The sequence below is a fragment of the Labeo rohita genome, chromosome 12, assembly GCF_022985175.1.
Source record: "Labeo rohita strain BAU-BD-2019 chromosome 12, IGBB_LRoh.1.0, whole genome shotgun sequence".
NCBI classification, from domain to species: domain Eukaryota; kingdom Metazoa; phylum Chordata; class Actinopteri; order Cypriniformes; family Cyprinidae; genus Labeo; species Labeo rohita.
This window is the reverse complement of record NC_066880.1, coordinates 27,239,374-27,258,354: the sequence shown is the minus strand read 5'-3', so window position 1 is coordinate 27,258,354 and position 18,981 is coordinate 27,239,374. Positions and strand designations below refer to the sequence as shown.

Sequence of the window (18,981 nt, the reverse complement as noted above, 5' to 3'; positions counted from 1 at the left end):
GTAACAAGTAAGATATGAGGTGTTGTCTAATAACACCCACATTTTTGACTGTAGAGGAAGTAACAGCACATCCTTCTAGATGCAAATTGTAATCTGCGAGATTCTGTGTGCTGTTTTTTTTTTTTTTTTTTTTTTTGCTCCAGTATGGTCTAATATCTCTGTCTTATCCAATTTAATCACAGAAAATTACTGGTCATCCAGTCTTTTACACACTCTTCTATCTTAGCTAATTTAGAAGCTTCTTTACGTCTTGTTGAAATCTATAGTTGAGTATCATCAGCATAACAACTGAAATGAATCCCATATTTTCAATAACATATATATTGAAAATAGCAGAGGGCCTAAGACAGATCCTTCTGGCACTCCATACTTTACTACCGTTAACTGGGATGATTTCCCATTTACATAAACTATGTGGTAATGGTCAGGTAGGAGCTAAACCATCTTAAAGCCTGTCCCTGAAGTTTAGTAATCAATCTGTGAGTATGTCATGATCTACAGTGTCGAATGCAGCACTAAGATCAAATAAAACTGGCAATCAGATGTGGCCTTGGTCTGATGCAAGAAGCAAGTTTCTTATTTTAACAAGTGCACTTTCTGTACTTTGATGAGGCCTGAAATCTGACTAAAATTCTTCTTCTTCTTCTTCTTTTTTTTTTTTTTTTTTTTTTTACAGGAAAGAGCACAATTGAGCAGACAGCTTTTTCTTGTATTTTTAGACATAAACAGAAGATTTGAAACGGGTCTGTAATTTGCTAGTTCACTAGGATCTATTTGTGGTTTCTTATGAGAGGGTTAATAACTACCAGTTTGCTGGTTCTGGGATGTGATCTAGAGATAACGATGAGTTAATAATTTTGAGAAGCGGTTCTTCTACAGGTAACAACTTCTTTAGTAATTTAGTGGGTACGGGATCAAATAAAATAATTGGTTTAGATGCAGTGGTACGTTTATAAACTCTTTTTGTCCTATTTGTAAAACCCTGTGATTTTTCATTGTAGATTCTACATTTACTATTGCATTTTTGATGCTATCTATTTTATCAGTGAAGAAATTCATAAATTCATTGCTACTAAACTGCAGGAATATTTAGTTTGGGTGATGTCTGATTATTGGTTAATCTAGCCACTAGGTTAAATAAAAACCTTGGATTGTTTTGGTTATTTTCTATGAGTTTGCAGCTATGCTCGGTCATGAAGGGTCAGTGTCCTTGTTACAATGAAAGGATCTGCGAGCATGCAGAACTCTGGACTCTTAAAAAAAAAATGGTGTTTTGAGCAGTGAGTGAATTCTGATTTGGCCGATCAGAGGTGTTCAGGAAATTAACACATATTTCTTTGATTGCTAAGATTGCTCACCGCTACAGAAACACATTGTAAATAGAAACTTTTGATGCTCTCCAGAGCACAAATACAGATACATATTGGAGTGTTTGCACATCTGTGTAACTTATATGCTATTATTACAATTTTAACTGAACTGCTTTTTTGTGTGAGGGCATTTCACTGTCTGAGAAAATGTATTTATGGTGAGAACATGAGAACAATGGCAATTCTGTGAGTCTTATTTTGAATGCATCAAGAGTTGGCAATTCAAATTAACCTATTTACTTTATAATCCCATCAGATCATATAATTGTCAGCGTCGTGGTGTGTGGGGAATGAGGAGTGAAGACGAGGAGGTCCAGATATGCACATTTATTAAATAATCCACAAAAACGAGCAGGAACGGACAGGAACTGCAGGGAATCAGCGTGAAAATGACATGAACAGACTTTGACTAAACCGGTGTGACAATAACAGACTGAGCATGACAATAACAATAACCGACCCCCAAACTGTGAACACAACCAAACTTATATACACAGACCAATCAGGGGGAGACAGGTGTAATTGATTAAACAGTGACGTAATAAAGACGGAACAGGAAAGACCAAATAAGGGCATACATGGGGAAAAACACACAAAACAGTCCACAGGGGTGTGACAATAATGTTTAGACTGTGACTGGACCACAGACATTTGTGCAGACTTTCCTTTTAATGGCTCACTGTTGTTGTTGTTTTATTTAGTTTTTTTCCAGACCACACTTTTTTGCCTTTCAAATTATGCACACTGCTGAATTTCTGCTTCTCATGACTTCTGACATGACATCTCTTTTCTATGTAATATTTTTGTTTTGAGGTTGTCATCTAACTATGTTTACCTCTTAGTTTAGATATTCTACATTGTATCCAGTGATGTTATCACATTGATTACTTCAAACCCAGAAGAGGAAAATTATGCAAAACATCCTTAGATAAAACACTAAAAATAATGCAGTCATTGTTTCTATCTTACACAACATCTATTTGATTTTTCAAAAAGGTTTTAGCGTCATTATGTTTTAAAGGAACATATGTGAAAGTTTGTGTAGCTGTTGGCAGTGCTAATTATGCATAAACGTAATAATTTAAATGTATTAATTTAACACATTATTTTATTACCCAAAATAATTAAAGATAGCATAAATATTTAATTTAATATGATCACCCTAAAGGGAATGAGACCAGAGGACTCGTAAGCCAGGGAGAAAGACTAATCTATCCACTGCTTAATTAAAGCAGACAAAAAGTTCATCAGAATTCCTCCACAGGGCAGCTTTGTGGATGTAGGTGTCCAATGCAAGCCACAGAAAACACTTGACACTCTTAACCCTTTAGGCGCCAGGGTTTTTTTTGAAAAATGCTGAATTTTGACATTAAGATTTCAAAACCTTGTGGCTTGAAAGGGTGTCAGGATTGTGCGTTGTGTGGGGGAACGAAACGCAGGAGAGCGGAGATCCATTCAATGCACGTTTAATTTCAAACAGTCCAAAAGAACAAACTCAAGGAAACACAGGGAACCCGCAACCACGACAAACAAACACTGCGAAGACAATATAATCACTGACAAGACCTTGTGGAACAAACAAACCTTAAATATACAAAAACAGGGGAGTGGTCACAAACGAGATAATGAGGGGAAGTACAAATATGGGCATGACTAAACCAAATGAACTAAAACCTAAGGGGGGGAAACCTGGACACAACCAAATACACAAGAAACACAAGGGAAAAACACTAGGAAAAACAAGACAAAACAGAACACAATCCTGACAAAGGGCTTAAAGATAGAGGTCTACTGTAAATTAGAAAAATGTTGGGCATGACCAAAAATTTATGTGGGGTGTAAATATACTAATCTAATTTGCATATTATGACGTCATGAGGGGCGGCCATGTTGAATTTCACAATATTTAGGAAATAGTTGATATTGAATTGATGTTTGAACTTATTTGCATGTTTTTTTTTTTTTGGTCTTTTTATCCTCATTCCAAATTATCAGAAAAGAGGAAACCAACAATAACACAGGAGAAAGCACAAAATTATTACTATATTACTATACTAGTAGTAAAACGTATGTGAACAGTAGCCTACTTTTTGATCAGGTTATCAGTAATATTCAGGAAATAATAGATATTGAATGGATGTTTGAACTTATTTGCATGTGATTTTTTTGGTCTTTTTATCCTCTTTCCAAATGATCAGAAAAGAGGAAACCATTTGAACTTATTTGCATGTGGGGCTTTTTTTTTTTTTGTCTTTTTTTTTTTTTTTTTTGTCTGTTTATCCTCATTCCAAGTGATCAGAAAAGAGGAAACCAACAATAAAACAGGAGAAAGTACTACATTATTACTATATTACTATAATATACAGTAGTAAAACGCATGATCCAGATCACCCCGCTGCCTCTACCACGTCTCCCAGCTCTCACACGCACAGCGCGGCCACTCCCACCTCCGTGGGGCGCTGGATCCAGCCCCGCTGAATCCAGAGAGCTAGTGCTATTTCCAGCCCCACATTCACCCCTGCCACCCCCTTCCCCGCTGGGCAAAGGGTCGAAATGATTGCTTTTTTTTGTGCTTCATGAACACTTTCGCCTTGACGGCAGCACCATTGCGCTGTAAAGATGTACCGGGAGATGCGCGATCATTAGACGACCGATCGTCATTTCCAAAAGGCAAATATTCCCCCTCAGAGTCAGAATCGGCGAATAACATGTGCAACACATCCTTACAGTACAACTTTTTACTTTTTATTTGGCGATTTTCTCTCACAAAACTCACAATTCACTGGCACGCTATGAACTGAACTCTACATGTGGTAGAGAGCGGTTGAGTTGGCGCAAATCAATGACAGAACGCAGCCCCCCATCCTTTTTGTAAACAATGAAGTATCGGCTGTAAAAACCTGACTTCCTCTTGAGCAGAGGAATGGGCTCTATAGCCTTCTTTCTCAAGGGGTTAGGCACTTCTTGTTCCATCACCAGAGCTTGCTCGGGGCATACCACAGTAAGTGTGACCCCGTTAATTAGAGGCGGACGAGAACCGAACTGGATTCTTTAGCCTCTTTTCACTGTCTGCAGGACCCACTGAAACATGTTTGGCAGGCACTTCCAAGTCAACTAAGGGAACCAGCCTCTCAAGACTGGCCTCTGGTGTTGTCAGAACAACCAACTCGGTGCCCTGAAGTGGATGACTGGCAGAGACAGACTAGTTCGGCTGCTCTTGAATCCTCACTGGAGGAAACAAACCTCCCAGAACCACTACTTTCCCAGGCAGAGACTGAGAGGTATGCTTGCTGGAGATCACTGTGCCCTGAAGCATCGGAGGTGGTAGGGTTGACAGACCAGCCCCCTAAGGGCACTGGTGAGAGACAAGTATCAGATGAATGAATGAATAAGGCGTTTATATAGCGCTTTGTGTAAGGATCTCTCCTTAACCACCACCAGTCTCCAGCGTCCACTTGGATGATGCAACAGCAGCCAGGAGGAGGAAGACCAGGACAGCTGTGATTGTAGTCAGGATCGGCTCCAGCAGAGGAAAACTGCACAAAACCTGGAGGATCGCTGCACACTAAGGAACTGATCCATTCCTGATAGCGTGATACTCTGGTGTACACACCAGGAAGTTCAGGTCGGTCACAGCCAGTCCCAAAGCTAACAATACCAGATTGAACTCATACAGAGCTCTGTCTGTTCAACATCGGTCCTCCTGAATCCCCCTGAAAATACATATCAATATACACATTTGTAGAAAGAAACATACACTGCCATTCATTTTTTTCTGCCTCAAGAAATTAATATATCTATTCAGTAAAGATTTCTATTTCATATTAAAATACTATTATTTTGAACTTTCAACTAAAAAAAAGTACCAGTTTCCATTAAAAAAAACATGAAGCAGCAAGTACTGTTTTCAACATTGATAAAAAAAAAAAATGTTTCTTAAGCAGCAAATTAGCATATTACAATTATTTCTGAAGGATCATGTGACAATGAAGACTAAAGTAATGAAACTGAAAATTATTATAATTTACATTTTAAAAGGTAATAAAATAGAAAACAATATAGTAAATTGTTATAATATTTTATACAAAAAATATTACTAGAACTTACTAACTTCAAACCTTTGAATGGTAGCGCATGTTGGCTATACTGTATTGTAATTGTATTGTAAATGCACATAAAACAAACTATTGTGCAGACATGATTGAGGAAATTGTAGGAAAATAAAAAATAATGGTGCACATTATTTGTTTTGTTTTGTTTTGTTCTGTTTTGTTTTGTCCATCACAAACTTCCAAACACCAGTTACTTGACAACATCATGTTTGCTTGTTACCAAGCGTCTCCAAAAGTCCCTGAATGTCTTTTAAAGATTAGACATAACCCTCACCAATTTCTGCAAACCTAGTGATTTATTCTTCATTTGAAGCAATCATCATATTTTATATATATATATATATATATATATATATATATTTGAAATATATCAAAACTTAATTTTTGATTATTAATATGCATCATTTAGAACTTTATTTGGACAACTTTAAAGTTGATTTTCTAAATATTTTGATTTTTTCCACCCTCAGATTTCAGATTTTCAAATAGCTGTATCTTGGCCAAATCCTAACAAACCATACATCAATGGAAAGATTATTCATTCAGCTTTCAGATAATGTATAAATCTCAATTTGGAAAAACTGACCCTTATGACTGGTTTTGTGGTCCAGTGTCACAAATTTGGTCTGAACAGAGGGTTTCTGTACCTGACATGAGTCCTTGCCTCCTTCCAATAGACCAGCACAGATCATGTTGTCGGTTATCTCTCCAACTCCATAGAGACAGTTGCACTGTCTGTTACCAATAACAGGAACCTCCACTTCCTGCAGAACATTAGGGGATGGAAGAGCCACTGTGGGAAAGACAAGATGTTATTTACTCTGCATAGTCATTAGCCATTTCTCATTACCAAGTATGCAAAGTTCGGACTAATTCTGCAAATGGAGCAGCGTTGTACTTAATGACGTCACTCAGTTTGCCTTGGCTGCTTCAGTTATGCTCACTGTATGTTTACAATAAGACAAAATATGACATCAAACACCACCTGATCTTTTCTTTTTTATTTAAACATAATAGCCACAATTAAAATAAAACGAAATATGATATCAAACACCACTGATGCTCGCTGGTTTGTGTGAAATGCATTCTGGGATACCTAGCTGCCTCAAGTTCTCACAAGTCATTTCTTGATGCATCCTTGATAAAAGGGGTGCAGCAAGAACACATTCAGGGATTTCAGCTGTATGTGGCTAGATGTGAATTTGTGAAAGGCATTTCAGGTTGATTTTAATGCAGCAGAGAGGTGACAGGAATGAAAACTTACCTCCTTCACCAATGTTTCCCCATCCAGTGATCCAACAGTTTGTGCCGCTGTTGAACACACTGTTATAAGCTGCTAGACACACGGGTCTGATGTAGTCAGTGAAGGTGACTGGAGAGCTCAATTTGAGAAGAGCAATATCGTTGTCATTTGTTAAAAGGTTGTAACTTGGATGCTTGATGATTAACTTCACAGAATTGAACACTTCATTGGGGTTAAAGCCTTCCTGGGTTTGGCGACCCAAAACTACATTGTAATAATAGACAGGATACCTGAGGAAGATAAAGAAATAGATGGTGAGAAACTAGAGAGGAAAGAGTTTTAACACTATAAACTGATGTATAAAATAACAGATTTTATTAAAATTAAATTATGTAAAAAAAAAATAAAATAAAAAAGCACTTATAACAGTTTACTGGCATATTAAAAGTCATAATGTCAATATATAAAGTAACATTTTTGAGTTATAGGATTTTTTAAATGACACAACTTTGTCGTAACTATTCAACTCCTACTCAACATTCACTAGGAAAAAAATTGTCTTAAACACAAAGTGTTAGGAAAACTAAATATTTAAACCCTATTTAAAGCTCTGTTAGAAAACATAATTAGTTTGAGCTGTTATACATGAACTATGCCTATGCATGTGCTAAAGCAGCAAATATGGCAAAGTCAACAGAGCTCTCACAAAACAAATAGAGAATTTGCTGAATGCCATTCTTGATCAAGAAGAACATAAAAGGCAGACTTGAATATGCTAAAATTCATTTGGATAGACCTGTAGAGTTCTGGAAGAATGTTTTAGAGTGAAGTGACCAAACTGGAACGTTTTGGACCCATGGAGGAGCAGTATGTCTGGTGCAAAAAAAGGCAAAGCTTATAAGCAGGAATGTAATTAAATGAAATCTGTTCTCATTGTTCTGCAATGATAACTTCCCTGATCAGTCTTAACAACATAAGATCTTGGTGTTTGTAATAGACCTTGGACAATGCCAGTTGTTTGAGTTATTCTTATCCACACCTTTTGTCCTAGATCCAGCACAGGTAAAACTGATTTTCAAGCGAGCATCCTTTTTTCAGAAGTCTCTTAGATCAAGCAATTTGAAAACAAGTTTGTTTCAGGTACAGGGGAAAGAGTAGTTCTAATCTGTCTGTCCATTAAAATTTGAGTTGGACTTAACTTTGAGCCAACAGAGTAGCTCTGGATACCAGGCTCTTTAAAGATCTTTGTTTTTACTCAACAGATACTTAACTTAACAGTTACATAATTTTTATATTTTGTCATAATTATCATAATTTTTAATTTGTGCCTATCAGTTATGGTCGCTGTTGTCAAAGCAGGCAAATTGGCAACCTCTATATATCTGGAAAAAAATATTCCACCACAACAATACACTGAGAATTTTTCCACTGGAACATATTAGCTGCAACTTTTTGCCATGGCCTATGGGGTGAGAAAACTAGCAGCATATCTCACACCTTTAAACCATTTCATGAATATCCCAGGTTACTCCTGGCCACCAGAGAAAATGTTGGGCCCTACTTATACACTAACTAATCCCTTAGTGACCTTCATTGTTTCATACCAAAATCTCTTGTCTCATTTTTTTTGGGGATTAGTACACAATCTCCTTTCATCAATAAGTCATCAGCAATGTGCATTTCATGGCCAATAAGGCAGAAGATGTTTAGGAACATTTCTTAGATGACCTTTTCTTGTGAGGATTCTTATCAGTTTATAGGTTGCATCTAGGGCTTTCTCCTCTTCAATCACATTACACTCCCTCTCCACAAGATCATCATAATCTACTCCTCCGATTACTCCATTTTAAGAGGGGCACGAGAAAGCATATCTGCTACCAGCTGTTTCCCTGAAACATGTTCAGTGGAGTAATTGAATCAGAGAATTCTCAAATGAAAACACAGAATTTTGGGGGAAATTTCATCTAATGCCCTGGATCCTAGCAGAGAAATCAGTGTTTTTTAATCAGTGTTACATTTCAATCCCAGCAAATATAAACTAAGTCTATCACATGCAACCTATAGGCCCATTTTCCATCATCTTGTTCCAGCATTGCTCCAAGTCCACAAGAAGCATCTGCAGATACCACCATAATTTAGAACATATTGTGCGGAAGCTCCCTTTTGACTATTTCAAAGGTGCCACTCTGTAAAGCGTCCCAAATCCATGTAGATTTACTCTTTAAAAGCTATCTCAAAGGATGTGTAAGAGTTGACATATGCGGGAGAAATTTGCCATCCCCATAAAACGTTGCATATCATCTTTATTGTCAAGTTCTGGCAGGTTTGTAATAGCATGGATTTTCCCAAGGTCAGGTTCTATTCCTCTTTCACTTACAGTAAAACCCAAGAATTTAACATTTGGCACACCGAAAGCACATCACTTTTTCAACCATAGATAATGGTACACATCGAGGCATAGAGAGGACATAGGGTCTTGATCCTGTAAAATGACTTGAAAACAGTTTTATATTGGAGTCCTGCATCTTGCATTTCAGCAGCTTGTTGTATTACTTGAAGTTCTTTAATACCTGCATGACTAGATCTGATATAACAACCACTTCTTGTTTTATTTTCCTTCTCCCTTTTTTTAATTTTCTGCCTCAAATGTGCCTATGACTTTCAGTGAAGATTTATTTCAACACTTGAAGTAATCCATCTCTACTTTGTAATCGGATTCAGGAACTGCTGACACAGCTGCTCCAGTATCAGGTTTAAAAGTCATGGCTTGTTTCTTCAATTCCAACTCAGATCCAGAACTCCACTTTTTACTCTGTGTTTATTTCCCCCCGTGAACACAACTTCCTTCTCAGGCAAACCTCCTTCCACAATGGTCTCAACTCTGACTCCAGTCTAACATGTTAATGTGAAATGTCCATTCGTTTTTAGTTGAGCGATAGAGCACAGAGTCAGGATCCTGGACCATTGAGATGACCACACACAGAAAAAGTGTAATTCACTCAAAGGCACTTTATTAAAGAAAGATTCCAATATTTATATGGTAAAATAGGGAAGTGAAAGATCAAACATCACACCCTTCAGGAAACAACAGTACATCATGTCCTATGATTCTCTAGGCTGGACTTATGTCATGTCTGCTTTTCAGGTTAGTATGAGAAGGGCACAGGAGGTCAGGATTATTACAATCTCACAGCGACATTAGACACAGGAATTGTATAATAACTACTGGAATCACCAGTGTCATATCCAGCCTAAATAATGATTACAAACATGTTTGTTACAGGACTGTGGATAAAAAACTCTAGCTAAAAATCTAACAATACTGCAAAAAATTATACTGTATCTCTGCAAATACATTTATACTGTCCCAAATACTGTAAGTAGTATTACATTTTAAAATAAATATACAGGGTTTTAAAAAGCTTTCTCACCATTGCAATATGGTTAGTTTGGGGAATACTGCCATAATTAAATACAATAAATGACAAACCAGAACCAGAAATCAGCAGTACTTGAAAAGAGGAATTCTGAAGAAGAAAAAAACACAACATAAAATTATCAGTCACAAGACTACTAAAAATAAATGGTGAAATGAATCTTACCTGTGCCGAAGAGTTGGAATATATCACATTATACCAAGTACAAACAAAAACTGAGTCGGCAGTGAAATTTGTATGAGGAAAATATTGACGTATATCATTTGTAACTCGCTGTAGTACTCGAACCCCTCTGAATTCTTTAAAGTCAAAGTCACTGTACTCAATAGCTGTCCATAGTGGAGCAACAATGTCTATGTTTGTATAAGCAGGAATAGGTCGGGGATCTGATGGAAACAGTGGCCAGTCGAAAGTAAGAAACCCATTTTTGTGAACCTAAAGGGTTTGAAATACAGATTACATGTTGACAAACACTTTTAATGGCAGCATAAGTGTTATATTGCTTTTTAAAAATGCGGTGGCATTAATGAGTGTCCTCACATAAACATATCTGTATTTGAGCCCGAAGTAAGAAAATGGTGTATTCAAATAGAGCCCTGAAAACCCAGGATAGTGTTGAAGGTTTACTTTGTACCCATTCCTAAATGGATAGAACAGACCTGCACGCAAACAAGTTTATTTTTAATTTAATAAAAACCTTCAACATTTCACTATATTATTACTATATTATTATTATGCTATATTATTTGCTAAATGAATTGTTCTCCAGTAAACAATAAACAACTACTAAACAAGATGTGCAATAAAATGCCATTTGCGTTAAACTACTATATTACCATTTTCTGATGCTTTGTCAGTTCGAAATACCCATCGACCCATGACGTTGACATTGCTAATGTATGACAAATTTGTGAGTCAGAGACAGGAATTAAAAATAAATCAGTTGACTCAGTTGTGTCATAGCCGGACTATCAATCAAAACAAGACAAGGAAAAGTTCAGTTAAATATTAAACATCATACAGTGATACAAAATAATGCATTTTTATTTCAGTGTATTTTTTAAAGGGGTCATCGGATGCTAAGTTCACTTTTACATGCTGTTTGAACATTAATGTGTGTTGGCAGTGTATGTACAAATCTACCCTATAATGATAAAAATCCATGCAGTGGTTTTTAATTAATCTGTAAAAATAATATTCCCTTTTTTCAAATCGAGTAAACAGGCTCAACACTCCACAGAGAGAAGAGAGGGGCGGGGCAAGCAGAGCTCATTTGCATTTAAAGCAGCCTCAACCAGAATGGGATGATTTTTGCAGAGCTGACTTTGGCAAGGTAAAAAGGGTGTTGTTTTACACAACCATTGAGAATTTTTAACCAAAGTATATTACAGACATTTCATTAAGACCCTAAAGAATCATATCAGCTTATGGAAAATGGGCATCCGATGACCCCTTTAAATTACTTACCTTAATAACATATGTCGGGGCAATATTACCATAATGCATGAGGGCAAATGACATGTTTTCGCCAGACGCCAAAACAACTTGAAAGGTCGACTCCTTGAAGATAAAGAGAATAACTACATAAATACAAAGACATACAAATACATGTAAAACTGTTTCCTTATAACAAATTCTTAACAAATTCTATAATAAATAACAAATTATTCTTGCTGTGCAAGAAACTGCTGTCATATTAGTTCAAACTAATCAAAAACTTACTGTCCACCTGTATCCATAGAATGATACTTTATCCCACGTGGCAAATAAAAAGTTCAAGTTGGGATAATATTGGTTTATATCTCTAAAGGCGCAATTCAAGAGATGAGAATCTGTTACTTGTCGGTAAGAGACGGTTCTATTATGTCTAATGTAAATATCTGTCCATAGTGGAGCAATGATGTCCTTAGATGAGTCGTAATACCACTGGTCAAACAGCTCATTAAATGTCAATTACCCCTGTTTATGCACCTGTAATGGGACCAAAACAGTAAATTCTCAGTCATCTGGAATTTCAAGGAACAGTCTTATAATGTGAATGGTAAACCCACTCCTGCTGTTTCAGTAAAACAATATGCAGTGTCATAAATGTGACAATGCTGCTTACATATAGTTGATTATAAATAAGTCCAAAGTACACAAATGGCTGTGCCAGGGGAATTAGAGAAAGACTTCTGAAATACTCTGTCTTTGTGTCCTCATCTCCATATGGGTAAAAAAATTCCTGTTATTGTAAAGGAACATCATAACATTATGAATTGCAATATTAAATGGCTAGGTGTAAAAATTGACTAATTAAATTGTGGGGGAATGTGTATCAAGGCATGGTATTCCAACCACTTACAGCGGCTTTAAATGTATACTTAAAGATCTTTCCAAAAAAAAAAAAAAAAAAAATCTTAACTGGGTTGATTTGATCAAATGTGGTTCTTGTTTTGAAAAGTCACTGTACTCTATCAAACACAGTCAAAATAATTACCCTCCTCAGGTCCACCATCAACCCGAAATACCCAGCGTCCTGGCACATTGACATTGCTGGAGTTGGGGAGTTTATTTACATCAAGCACAGGGATTGAAAAATAATCTGAGTTTACTGTACCAAAGCCAGCCTGAGTAATAAAAACATCATCGAAAACCCTTTAAAGTGCAAGTTTACAAGTTATTATTATCTCTATTATTATCTTGCCAGAGTTCAGATATACGATTCTCATTCTTTCTAACCTGAAACTGTTGATTTGTAGAAGAGATATTTCTGTAGTTCATAATGACAAAAGAGAGAGATCCACCAGAGACCAAAACAACTTGAAAAGATGAACTCTGTTAACAGAAGAAAAAAAAAAAGATTGAAATAGTTCATAGAGTAGACAGACAGTTATTATGTTTTTATATTTGATTAAATCTTTCTATTTATGTGCTTGAATAATCATAAACCGCTTACCCTCTATCATCTACCCAAACAATCTGAGGTCACATTAGTGAAATGTAAAATTTTGTGAACAAAAAAAAGGTTTATTGCACAGCTCACACAGAAATCACTTTTAAACCAAGCAGTTTTTTTTAGAGTAGTCAATACACATGTTGAACTTTGAAAAAGAGTGAAATCTGTGTGGCGAACTTTTATATTATCACAAGAAATCTAAGATTTGTATTGAAATCACTGTATTTCACAGCATTTTTTTTTTTTTTTCTCAGACAAACAGTAAATGTGACTGCACATTTATTTTATGTTAGAAGTTAATAATTTTGTTGTCTTAGTTTGGAACAACTGGGAGAGATATGTTGGCCTAACATACATGCAGTTTAGCGGCATTCTTAGAGAAATAAAAATATGTCAAGAGAAAACAAAATAACAAAATATCATTCAATCAAACAACTTAAAAAAATATATATAATTATAATTAAACGTAAGGATATCTCATCCAAATACTTGAATAATACTTTGGACAAATAGAACTTTCAGAAACTAGATGTGTGTAAGAACAGTAACAGATAGCTTACTGATTGTGAGTTGTTATAGTACGGCACTTTATCCCAAGTGGCAATGAGTAACAGTGAGGCAGTGAAGCTCAGATTGGGAAAATACTAGTTTATGTTGTTTGAAGCTGCTAGTAAGAGTCCACCTCTGGTGACCTGACGATAGGAGATTGTTCCATTGACAGTGTTGTCCATGTTTGTCCAAAGTGGAGCAATAATGTCTCTGTTGAGCTGCGACTGTAAATAACTGGGTGTCGGTTGTGAAAGAGGCTCATCAAATGTCAAATGCCCATTGTTATTAACCTGAAGCAGAGATGAAATATATTATAAAAGAGATTTAGCAGTACAAAATAACAAATGGATAGTATAAGATCTTATTTTTTGTTTAATTAAGTAATGAAGTAATGTAGTTTTATATGTGGTTTGCAGTTTACCCTGTTTGGGACATGCAAGTATGAATGGGAAGGATTTATTATTGTTATTGTGATTACTGTTGTTGAGATAAGTTGTGAAGATCAAGTGAACAGCTAATTTTAATTGTTGGATACAGTTGAAAAGGTAAAGACTTTGTCTTTTGAGAAATAATGTAGAGCTTTAAAATTTATGTTTTCACATAAATCTGCAGAAAAGAATTTCAGAACATCAAAAAGTGTGCAGAGCTTGTTGGTTGTAAGTGCTGACAAAGTTGCTTCAAACTAAATTTATTTCAGGTTTTTTCTTCTTCTTCACAAATCTGTTTTTTTTTCTTTGTCATTGGGTGTATGAAGTGATTTTTGCATACTTCTGAATGCACTGTACATACGGTATATATACATATAAACAGGATTTATGAAGAGAATGTTCTTACGTAAATCTGTTCAAAAACATGTCCAAAACATACAAAGGGCTTTTCCAACATTATTACTGAAGAGCTTCCATCATCTTGAGAGGGATTTTCTATGTCTCTATTTCCAAATGGGTAGAAAAGCCCTGAAAAATTAATAAGAAAATAAATAAATAAATAAATACAATTATCTGCGATATAAATCCATGATGTTACATGTCACTGTGTCTCAGCCTCTGACAGGATGCCCATACTGCCTACAGGCCATCTGATGTGTACTCCATTCTAACGTGGTATGAACTGGTTGAAATGGACAGCTTCGCTTTGTTGACTGGCTACTACACAATTTCTAGGTGTTGGAGTGCACAGGTTTAATCAGTCTGCCAGGAAACAATATACTAAGAAGCAAATAAATAAGATATTTTTAAATGTACCTGTATTTGATGTCTTTGCCTGCTCCTAAACATTATGTTTAACACTGGCTAGAATGAGCTGCAAAGTGTATTTTATGTTACGCTGATAGTTAAAAGTCTGCGTGAGGAGGAAACTATACTTCATGGGCTTCTTTGGTTAAATACCAGGGTTAGGGTAAAAGTCAACAGGGTTCAAAACAACATTCGATTAAAAAACACTGAGATATTTTTCCAAATATCTTCTATTGTGTTTCACAGATAAAATACAGGTCATACAGATTTGAAATGACATGAGGGTGAGTAAATTAAAATAACATTGTTTTATTTTCTGTGAACTATACTTTTAATTCATACTTTCCATGTTACAAATCAATTAGTACTGTACATGTAGAAAAAAAAATCACCCAAGTTTAATAAAAGCTGCAAAGTATTGTTCAGGTGTTATTTCATGTAATCTATTACATTCTCTTGCATAGAGAGGTTACTATTAATTGTTATCTGCCTTCACTCTTACCGAGGACTATATCTTCTCCATTGCAAAAAAAGCTGTTGTCCTTATCGTCACCATCAGATGTAAAAGTCACAAATCCAATATCTGATTCATTAACGTTCTCCAAGATCCAGTTTTGGAATTTGGAGACTCCAGCATAGCTGTCTGGTGCAATTCCAGTGCCACAAGGAATCCCAAAATTAGTGACACCAGCTAAGGTCCATACAGAACCCTGTTTACACTCTAATGGACCACCAGAATCTCACTAAAAATGAAAGAGAGGGATCTTAATTCATATTACTAAAATATTAATGTAAAAGATACCGCATTAGCTATGGAAGCTATATTAGCTATATGTCTGCAGAAAGATTTAACTTATTGTATATCATGGATAGTGCATTTACATATGTTTATGTTTATTGAACAAAGTGATGCACTGCAATATGCTCATCCCCTTGAAACTCATTCAGAATCAAGAATTCAACAGTTTTGTGTCATAAACTATTGTAACTTACAAAACACACTCCTTTGCCGCTCTCTCCTCCTGCACACATCATTGTCGGAGTGATTGTTATATCCCAAAATATGAAGTCTTGAAACATGCAGTTACACTCCTTATTCTCCACCACTTTCATCTTCACCTCCTGCAGAGCTCCAGAACTGCCTAAAAAAAATAAAAAAAAACTGTGTGAACTTTTCAATTCATGCGTAACAAAGCACACTAATGCTCCTTCCTAGAAAGATATATAGGGGTGCATTTCCAAAAAGCATCATTAGCCATGTGGTCACGAGTGCCATCGTTACTAACATAGTTCAACCATTTGGTGATTCCCGAAACCATAGTTCACATGAACATTCGCACACAGCGTTGCAAATTTAAGTGGTTGGAACTACAGCTCTCAACCTGTGGTGAGAAGCGTAGTTTCTTGTTAGTAAGACATATGGGCTTAAATAAATTAATTTCCACAACAATGCACCGTACTATGGTGGTTAATCAGTGAGTTACATTGTTGTACGGGAAACACACCCCAGATTGATAGATCACTAAATAAATGCATGTTATGGACAATTGCATTTCATGAACAAAAAGTGTTTATCAATGAAATCAAAAATGTGTCTTTTGTTGTTTTCACCTCTAAAGCATGAAATACAAAGTGTACCTTCATTTTACCAATGTGTCAAATTGAATATCATTACCTACAAAGCCTATTTTTCCCCATCCAGTGGCCCAGCAGGTGATGCCATCAAGAAAGACACTGTCATTAGCAGCTAGGCAGATCGGGCTGACATAGTTGAAGCTGACTGGCTCACTCAATCTCAGCAAGGCAATGTCATTAATAAACTGTGAGGGGTTATAATCTGGATGTGGAATGATGGATCGGATTCCTCGAATCACCACATGTGGGTTAGAGACTGAAACGTTTTGGCTCTGTCTACCCAGATAAACAGTCCAGTAACTGGGTGAGGATCAGAATGAGGAAGCGAAGACTTGCAGTGGGATAATTCTGAGAATAACAACTGCACCTTTAAATTAAAAAATATATATTATTTGATTTACACATCTGTTTTGTGTTCTTACAGGTCGTAAATGCTGTGAGCTGCAGTGAGCTGCAGTGAGCACCCATTCCCAGCTGATGAGGGACCCTCCACAGCGCTGGGCTGAGGAGAAGAGTGAGAAGTGTAAATAATTCACCAAATGATAGATTTTTTTGGTACTTTAAATATATTATTACCTTTTATAACATTTTTTGTATCAACTAAAGAGTAAAATGAGAATGGGGTAGTTAATAAATAAATAAACTGTTCACAAAGAGTGTTGAGTGTGTTCAAGATGAATCACAAGATGTCAAATCCATTCCAAGTCTTTTCAGTCTACTTTGTCATTGGGATACAGAGTGAATTAAAGGGCACCTATTATGCAAAATTCACTTTTACATGTTGTTTGAACATAAATGTGTGTTGGCAGTGTGCGTACATAACCACCCTATAATGATTTTTAGTCCCCATAAATCATAAGCAGTGTCTCAGAACAAGCCGTTTACAGCATCCATAAAACGTGACGTCACATTTTACAGACCCCAGCCACAACAGTTGACGGACACTGCCATATTAGCAGAGACCTTGTCCTGAGCAATCCACACACAATGTTTATTTTGACACTAGAGCATTTAAAAGCAACATTCAAGTAAGAAATGTATTCTTATTAAAGCTGTAGACATTATTCAGTCCAGAGCATGGAGTGATTTTCTGCTTTTATTTTGTTGTTTGGGTCATACTAAGCAGGGTAACACTTTAGAATACTGTTCCATCATTAATGAATAACTACACAGGAACAAATGAGTAATGCACTGTTAACATTGTAACTACTATTAACTAACAAGAAACTCTGATTAACAAGTCAGAAAGTCATAGCACTCATTTGAAAGTGGTAGTTCAGTATTAGCTAATCAGTAACTACCAGTGTTGGGGAGTAGCTATCTACAAGTAGCGAACGGTACTATCGTAACTAATTTTTTTCAGTAGCATTACAGTAGTTCAGCTATTTTTAAAAGTGTAGCTTTTCCAGTAGCAAGTAGTGGTGTAGCGTGACCAAAAGCTACTATATATATATATATATATATATATATATATATAAGTATTTTTTAACAAATGTAATTAATACTGGTACTTTTATTTTTAGGTACTGCTCATGTGAAAATCATTTATTTATTTTGGGGAGGAAATAAAAAAGAAAAGAAGAGTGGTATCAAACATTTGGGAACCACTGCGTTTACAGGTACACCTACAAGAAAGGCGCTGCAGTTGCCAGTCACCTATAAGTTTAAGTACCAGAGCCCTGTATTACAAACATTTTTATAAAAGAATTGCTTCTGTTACCTTAGATTTGTATGTCATTTATTAAGTGGGAGTAAAAAAGCTTGTCATACCTATGGAAAACGTATCAGTTCTGTGCATTATTTACTATTTCTAATTATTTAATGGCCTCCATTTGATATTGTGCTTTTTAAATATTGTTTGTTGTTCATAAAACAAGACAATTATAAAAATACTGTCTAAATATTATCAGCATTTGCACCTATAATGTTTTAAAGACAACCAATGAATTGTATAACTGGTTGACCATATTCTACCATATTTTAACATCTGCTTCTAGGCTGTCACATTTCTGCCACTTAACCCCTTAGACTTTCATCTTGTTTTAAATGTTGAAAAAGAGAAACTCACTGATGAGAAATATCAGCATCAGATACTTCAGAAATTCCATTGTAATGAAAACTGTTTCAGCTGGCTGTCTTAAAATGCAGACTTTGCATCTGAGGTCTATAATAGAAATATACAAATATGCATTAGTGTAATAACAATACATCTATAAAATGTATATATACTAAAAGAAGTCAAAAAAATGTTTGCATATCCGCAGTATGTTCACAGCCACTTCTATCCTCTATCCACTAATAATAACTATGCAAATCAACTATATAGAATGATGACACATACAGTGGGTACAGAAAGTATTCAGACCCCCTTAAATTTTTCACTCTTTGTTATATTGCAGCCATTTGCTAAAATCATTTAAGTTCATCTTTTTTTTCCTCGTTAATGTACACACAGCACCCCA

The 18,981-nt window shown here is 35.7% G+C and overlaps 1 pseudogene; it reads right to left on the bottom strand.

Moving 5' to 3' along the window:
* Positions 1 to 4,501: 4,501 nt before the first annotated feature.
* LOC127173895 (tryptase-like) lies at positions 4,502 to 17,470 on the bottom strand (annotated as a pseudogene).
* Between the last annotated feature and the right edge of the window lie 1,511 nt (positions 17,471 to 18,981).